The following is a 9,044-nucleotide window of genomic DNA, read 5'->3' on the forward strand; positions in this document are numbered from 1 at the left end:
TTCTTGTTATTATTTTTTGTAATGTTGGCCTTGTTTTTATAAATTCCTTTAATGTCTTCTAAATTCACTTTTAATGCCACTTTCTATTATTCTCTTGAACATCTTCTCAATCTGTTCAAGGTACCTGAACAACATTCTTCTGAATTTTATTTCTGGTAATTCCTGGACATTTTCTCCAAAATAAACCTTTGGATCTGGATACTACTCAGTTGATTGTGCTTGTTTTTCTGTACTTACTTTTTTAATGCAATTGAATGATGTTTCCATGGTATTGTGATTCAGTTGTTAGTGTTAGTTGGGCTGCTGAGTCATGTGTATGTGGGTTAGTTGACTTTGTCAAGTGGTGTAGGAGAGTATTAATAGGGACTTCAAAACATAATGAGAAAGAAGGCAAAAAAAGGTGAGATAGAACATGGGGGCAACAGTCGTTAAAAAAAGACCAAATCAACAAATGTGCATATGTGCTTGACACAATGGATGTATGTATGGATTGTGATGATAATTGTACGAGCCCCCAATAAATAATTTTTTTAAAAGACCAAATATTTATAAAAAATAATAATGTATTTTTTAAAGTGTAGGAGAACTAAAAAAATACAATTAATCACCTTGATCTTTTAATATATACAGAACACTTCACATAACAAAAGTACAATATGCAGGGTTTTTTTAGTGCACAAAGAATATACTCCAAAAATAGATCACATTTTAGGGCCTAAAACATTGAGATACTAAAAATGATTTTTTTCAGACCACATTATCATAAAATTATAAATCAGTTATAGGATGATCAGTTTCCTCCCTCTCCCAAATCCCAAATTGATTACATGGAAATTGAACAGCACTATACTTTAAAACCACTGGGTAATTGAAGAAATAAAGAGAACAATAAAAAAATTTCTTGAAACAAATGAGAACAAAAATACAGCACACCAAAATCTCTAGGACATGGCAAAAGCAGCACTCAGAGAGCAGTTTTAGCAATAAGTGCATACTTCTAAAAGGAAAAAATAATTAAAATAAACTCCTTAGCATGTCAACTACAACAATTAGTACAAGACCATTGAAACCAACCCTGAGACACCAGATGAAAAGAAATAACAAAGAGTAGAGCAGAAATAAATTAATCAGAAAAAAAACTATAGAAAAAGATCAACAAGAAAAGAGGTTGGTTCTAAATGATTGATAAAAGTGATAAACCACTGGAAAACCTAACAAAAGAAAAGAAGGAGAAAAATAAAATATGAATGACATTACAACAAACTAACCAAAATTAAAAAAACACACATGGTATTATGAAAAATTGTATTCCAACAAATTTGACAATCTAGAAGAAATAGATACAGTTCTAGAAATACATTACCTACCTAATTAACACGAACTGATGTAGAAAACCTCAACAGACCTATATCATAAGCATGGTTATTAAAACACCTAAGAAAAAAGTTGAGGACCAGATGGTTTTCCTGGGGAATTCTTCCAAGCATTTAGAGAAGAATTAAAACTAATTATACAAGAACTATTTCAGAATATAGAAAAGATTAATATACAACCAACCTCATTTTTTCCTTATCTGTATTCTTTATTTAAGTTTCACACATATATGTATATGAGAAGGCCTCAAAAACATCATGGAAAAATTCCCTTGTCTTTTAATATTTTTATATATCTTAAAGACATGCATTTAAAAGCTCCCTGATTTATAAATGTTACCAACATTTGCACCCTTGGTTCAGTTACTAAGGTTTAACTGTGATTAAGCCCAAATTTGAAGATTAGCAAGATTCTTTTACTGCAAAAAGTATTACCCTAAGTTTGGCATCTTTGAGAATGGTGGGCATATTAACCTTCAGGAAGATATATTAGTGACCCTAGTGACCCATTCCTAAACTTCGAGTTTAGGAATGCTATCCTATTTAAACACTTTTTTCAGACAGCCCAGCTAACTTGTCCAGAATGGTTTCTGCTCTCATTCAAAAAATTTTCCTTTCCTGCTTGAAAAACAAACAAAATCTCTGTCATCAATTAATTTTTTATTTGGAAAAGCTACTTAGTCTTTCTTGCGGCATTTAAAGTATGTGATTATGTGATATAATTTCCTCAACTATTTCTTATTGTTAATGTCAAGCCATCTTTCTGAAAAGTAAATATTTTTTAAATTGGGGGGTGGGGGAAAATCTCTCTTTAACTGATTTCCTGTTTTTGATAATGAAACATTTTGACTATAGCAAATATAAAATTGTTGTTTACACGTATCCAGTGTTAATTAATCAAGCTGCATTTTGTAAAGTGTTATTGGGATAACAAAATGTCTGAAAAGCTCCTGAATGGCATTTTACATGGACAAGCTAAATAATCATCGTGAGAATGGCAATTTCATATGAATGTTAATCATTTGGTCCATGTGGTTCAATCTTCTAGGCAATTTAATATAATGACTACAATAGATTTGTGATTGTCCTACATTTAAGAAAAATAGACTTTAATATTAGGTGCACTGATTACATCTTTTCTTTAATAAACTTATAGTCAATACTGATCTCTGATAGCAAAGGTAATAAAACCAAATTCAAGAACCATGTTGCTTCAAACAGCAAACAAAATCTAAGCAAGCCAGTTTCTCCCAAAGACTTTTACTCTTCTTCCCAGGAGTGACAGAGTTCTCCTGCACTCAATTGTACTTAGGCTGAGTTCCCAGAAGTCACATGGTTTTGCAAACATAATATGCACTCAGGCATTTTTTGCATGTCTCACAACCTCCTTCTCTACCATTATTTCATGCGCACTACCAACCTCATTTTATGAAGCAAGTATAATCCTGACACCTAAGTCAGGCACAGACATCAACAGAATTTAAAATTATAGACCAATATCCATGATGAATATAGACACCTAAACTTTCAACAAAATTCTAGCCGATTACAATTCTAGTGTTCAACAAAGCATTAAAAAATACATCATCAGGGGTATAGTATCAAGATGGTGACAAAGTAGCACCCATGGGTGGGATTCCAGAGATCAGTATGGAAGGGCCACAGAGAGAACACATACAGAAAGCAAGATTGTCAGTATAAAGACACAAATTCATGAAAGTAAAATGAGCAGCAACGCCTGCTGACAGATTCCCCTTTGTCATTGTACATGGTACAAGGTAGAGAAGTGCACCTCTTCAACTCTCCCAGCTGATTTTCCCTGGTCCCAAAGCTAGCTAGTGTGGTAGAATGACCAACCTGCAGGAACACAGTGCTGTATGACCAGCTTGGGGAGTCCCAATCTGATCCTGTCACTGTCCAACTTCCTTGACAGCAGGGAATCCTACTGAGCCTTGTGAGGATAACTCTACAGGGCAGCCTAGAGCAGGCATAAATAGTAAATAAGTTAACTCTCCACACCAGCTGGGGAGCTCTAGGCCCACTTGACAAAACCTAGAGTGCTAACAGACAAGGGAATGAGAGCTGAGCTCACAGACAGAGAGATTTAGTTTAATCCCCTGGATTTAAGCCACACCACCTGGTCTCCAGTCTATGAACCTGACACATCCCTCAGCAGGTTGGTGCTCCTTGTCTAGCATTTATCCAGACATATGGGTGAAATTGCCCCAGTGGTTTTACAATTCATAAGCAGGGAATTTGCACATGAAACAAGGACTATATGCCCCAGGGACCAGAGGGCACTCTCAGGTGAGGTACTGGATAGAGCAATCCGCCAACTGTCCAACAACAACTGTCCAGTACCTCAATCCACTTAGATAAACAGTCTGCACTCTGAGTAGGCTATATATTCATCCCTCCGTCCTGGAATACCTAGGTAGGTGGCAGTTGTAGATCCCACTCCCCCACCCCCACTTCAACACCTCCATTCTCTGAAGAGTGAACTCCATGTCCTCAGACCTGATTTACCAGAGGTCTATTCCTTTAAGACAATTAACCTAATCATAAGAATACAGCCCTAGTAGACACCAAAATAGTTCCTCTAGCCTTAATCTAAACCCTACCCTTCCATCTTAAAAGACCACAAAGTAGTAAAACAGCATATTATCAGACACTATCCCCCATTGCTCAAAATACCTTTGCTCCACCCAGTCCTGATTTCCCTCCAGGACTAGGTTTAGACCTCAGCTTTCTTTTGTTGATACTGTTATTGTTAGGCGTTCTTTCACTCCTATACCACCACCCCCTCTGTAAAGCAAAGTCATGCACATTTTTAATAATTCATCCTTAATTAGGACTTCCCCATCTGTTGATTTACATAAGGACAAAGAAATTATTATTTATTTTACTGTTTTGCTTTCAGTGTACTGTTTTTGTCCCTGCTAGTCTCTCAACACATCATCAATCCACAGGTTAGCACCCACATCCGAGACAAAACTCCTGGGCAAAGCTTAGAGCCCAGACAAACATACATCAACAGCTCTTTCACTTCTTACCCTCATATTGTTTTTTCTATTTTTATTTTTAATACTTTTGTCTCATGCCCTTTCCTCCTTTAATTTTACTATCGAAATTTTTATTTCATAGCCCCTTTTGCCTTTCATTCTTGTCAATCCTTCTCTTTCCTTCTCATCCTCATAGAATCAAAAGTAGACACTACTTGTACAATTTATTTTTTCTCTCTCAAATATTTTTAGCCATTCCTCTGTCACTGCAAAGTAAGGCAGTATTTTTGATTATTTTCCCTTCTTTTAACCTACCAATTAACACCACCCGATCCTTCCCTTTTTTGTTTCCTTTTGGCTTGTTTTTTCTCTCTTCCAACACTTCCTCTTGCACTCTTAACACTTCCTCTTAACACTTATTCTAACACTCTCTTCCAGATACTTAATATAAAGTGCCTACTTCACCACCAAACAGAGTTAACTACTCAAGCACAACCCAATCTCCCTAACAACCCTAATAGCTACACCATGATGTCAAGGAAACAACAGAAGATATGGGTTCACACACAAAAATAAGAGAAATGGAAACAAATAACTGAATACCAATGAGACCTAAATGAAATGCCTGAAATTAAGTGATGGAATTACCAGGAAAATAATTTAAAAGAATGATGATTGCACTCATATAACAGAGTAAGGAAGAGTCTGAGAAGAAAAGTAAAACAATAGAAAAACTGGTAGCCTCACTACATGCCATAGAATAAACTCCAAACAGAAACATAAAAATCAAACACTACAATAGCACAATTACACAATACTATAAAAGAACAGAGAAACAGAATTGAAGAGATGGAAACCAGGATTAATGAGCTTGAAGACAAATCTGTAGATTCCAATCTAAAAGAACAAATAACAAAAAATGCAAAAGAGAACAATGTGGGACACAATCAAGAGGAACAACTTATGTCTTATATGGATTCTAGAAGAGGAACAAGCAAAAAATCCACAGAGAATAGTCTAAGGACTCCTACAAGAAAACTTTCCTCAATGTCTAAAGAAAGAAAAGATAATTTTACAGGAAGCTAAAGAACACCAATCAGTAGAGATCCCAAAAGGAAAACTCCCTGTCATATTGAAGTCAAGATGTCAAACATCAACAACAAGGAATACATTCTAAAAGCAGCAAGAGATAAAAGAACAATTACATGCAAAGGATCAGCACTTAGAATGACCTTAGATTTCTTGGCAGAAACCATGCAGGCAGGGAGGTAATGGAGTGATGTATAGAGAGTCCTGAAAGGAAGGAAAAAAAACCCGTCAACCTAGAATCTTGTACTCAGCAAAAATATCACTCAAATATGAGGGATAAATAAAAGCATTTCCAGACTAGGAAAAATGAAAAAATATTCACAAAAATAAGATCACCACTACAAAAATACTCATGGAAATACTATGCCCCCCCCAAATCAACAACAACACGCAAACCTGAAACCAAAAAATGAGACAATTCGTCACAAAAACCAACACACAGAGAGCAACATCCAAAACAATGAAGTAATATGTGAAGAACAAAGAAACTAAACACATATACACACTCATACACAACATGCTCAAATACAAAGCAAAATGTAACAAATACATACATATCAATAGTCTCACTGAACATTAAAGGATTAAATGCACCAGTAATGAGACAGAGACTAGTAGAATAGCACCGATGAAATACACAACTTTCCTTTAGTTTTTTAATGCTTCCTCTCCCTCCAATATCATGATCCCAATTCTAACTTTCAAATCTGGCTAGACCAGAACATGTACACTGGTACAGACAAGAACTGGAAACATAGGAAATCCAGGACAGATAAACCCTTCAGGACCAATAATGAGAGTAGAGAGACCAGGAGGGTAAGGAGAAGGTGGGGGAGAAAGAGGGAACCGATCACAATGATCTACATATAACCCCCTCTCTGGGGGATGGACAACAGAAAAGTGGGTGAAGGGAGACATCAGATAGTGTAAGGGAGATATCAGACATATGACAAAGTAATAATAATTTATAAATGGTCAAGGGTTTGTGAGGGAGGGAAGGTGCGAGGGAGGGGGAAAATGAGGAGCCGATACCAAGGGCTCAAGTAGAAAGAAAATGTTTTGAGAATGATGATGGCAGCAAATGTACAAATGTGCTTGACACAATGGATGTATGTATGGATTGTGATAAGAGTTGTATCAGCCCCAAATAAAATGATTTAAAAGAAAAAAGAAACCAAGAGATATCAATATGCTGTCTATAAGAAACACACCTCAAAAACACAGAACAGGCTAAAATCAGAGGGTGGGCAAAGATATACCAAGCAAAAGCAACCAAAAGAAAGCAGGTGTAGCAATATTAATCTCTTAGAAAATAGACTTCAAGGCAAACAACATAAGAGATAAGAACGGACAGTACATAGTAAGCAAGGGAACAACAGCCCAAGAAGACATACCTATAATCAACATATATGCACTCAATGAAAGATCCTTGAAATACTCCAATCAAATCCTCACAGTATTTGAAAAAAGATATAGACAGAGCAACAATAGGAAACTTTAATATGCCATTCTCAAGAAAAGACAGACTATCAAGAGAAAAACTCAATAAAGACACAAAAGAACTCTACAACACAAGCAACAAAATCAACCTTATAGAAATTTACAGAATGATCCATCCAACAAAAATACAGTATGCATTCTCAACGCACATGGAACATTCTCAAGAAAAGACCACAAAGTAGACCTCAGAACATGCCTCAACACATTAAAAAAAAAATCGAGATTCCACAACTTACATGTATAGAAAACCCAAAAGTCTCATCAAAAAGCCTAAATGGAACAATTGAGGGATTCAGCAAGGTAGCAGGATACAAAATTAACAACCAAATATCAATTGGATTCCTGCATACCAGTGAAGAGAGCTACAAAAAGACATTAAGTACATAATACTATTTACAATAACCACACAAAAGATGAACTATTTAGGAATTAACCTAAATAAACAAAAGACCTATACAGAGAAAACTATAGAACATTACAATGAGAAACCAAAAAAGACCTATATAATGCAAGAATATCCCATGCTCCTGGATAGGCAGACTTAATAGTGTGAAAATGTCAGTACTACATAAAACAATCTACAGTTACAACACAATCCCAATTGAAATCCCAAGTACATTCTTTAAAAAATGGAAAAATTAATTGCCAACTTCATATGGGTAGGCAAAAGACCCAAGACAAGCAAAGAATTTTATTAAAAAATAATTTGATTTTTATAATTTATAAATTATTCATAATTTATAAATTATTATTTTGTCATGTCTTACATTGTCCGATGTCTCCCTTCACCCACTTTTCTGTTGTCCATCCACCAGGGAGGGTGTTATCCCCACCTTCCCCTTCCCCTCCTGGTATCTCTACTTTCATTATTGGTCCTGAGGGGTTTATCTGTCCTGGATTTCCTGTGTTTCCAGTTCTTATCTGTACCAATGTATATCCTCTGGTCTAGCCAGATTTGCAAGGAAGAACTGAGGTCATGATAATTGGGGGGAGGAAGCATTAAAGAACTAGAGGAAAGTTATATGTTTCATCAGTGCTATGCTGCCCCTGATTGGCTCATCTCCTCCCTGCAACCCTTCTGTAAGGGGATGTCCAGTTGCCTAAAGGTGGGCTTTGGGTCTCCACCCGACACTTCCCCTCATTCACAATGATATGATGTTTTGTTCACAAAGTACTTTTTAAAAAGAAGAACCAAGTAGGAGGGCTAGCACTACCTGACCTAAAAACCTACTTCATAGCCACAGTAGTTAAAACAGCCTGGTATTGGTACAATGAGAGATATATAGACCAATGAATCAGAACAGAAAACCCAGACATAAATGCTTCAGCCTACAGGTAGCTGAAGTTTGATACAGGACCTAGAAATATCCAGTGGGAGAAAGACACCCTATTCAACAAATGGTGTTGGACAAATTGGATTTTCATATGCAGAAGAATGAAACAAGACCCGTATCTCCCCCAATGCACAAAAACGAACTCAAAATAGATTAAAGACCTAAAGGTAAACCCCAGATCTATCATGAATGAGAAAACTGGAACAAACTTTTTTTCCTATTTATTTTTATTGGTTCGGTTATGAGAATTTTGGTTTTCTTTTTAAAAAATCATTTTATTGAGAACTCTTACAATGCTTATTACAATCCATACATCAATTGCATCAGGCATATTTGTACATATGTTGCTATCATTCTTTTCTAGACAGTTACTTTCTATTGAGCCCTTGGTATCAGCTCCTCTTCCCACCTCATGACCCCTTGATAGATTATAAATTATTATTTCCATGTCTCACATTGACCACTGTCTCCCTTCCCCCATGTTTTCCGTTTTTCTTTCCCCTGTAGGGGTGTGTGTGATTGCTTCGATCAGTTTCCCCTTCTTCCCCTCCTCCCCGCCCTTCACCCTTCGCATCTGGTATCTCTCTTCCCATTCCTGCTCCTGAGTTTCATGTGTCCTGGGCTCTTATCTCTTATCTATGGCTGTGTACATGCTCTGGTCTAGTCTGAAGTGGGAGGCATCACTGGGGTCATGGTGGTGGGGGTGAGGAAGCCTCAGGGAACCAGAGGAATATTGTGTGTTTCAT

This window comes from Echinops telfairi, unplaced genomic scaffold, assembly GCF_000313985.2.
Source record: "Echinops telfairi isolate 266 unplaced genomic scaffold, ASM31398v2 ScPeMD7_7415;HRSCAF=8453, whole genome shotgun sequence".
In the NCBI taxonomy this organism is placed as follows: domain Eukaryota; kingdom Metazoa; phylum Chordata; class Mammalia; order Afrosoricida; family Tenrecidae; genus Echinops; species Echinops telfairi.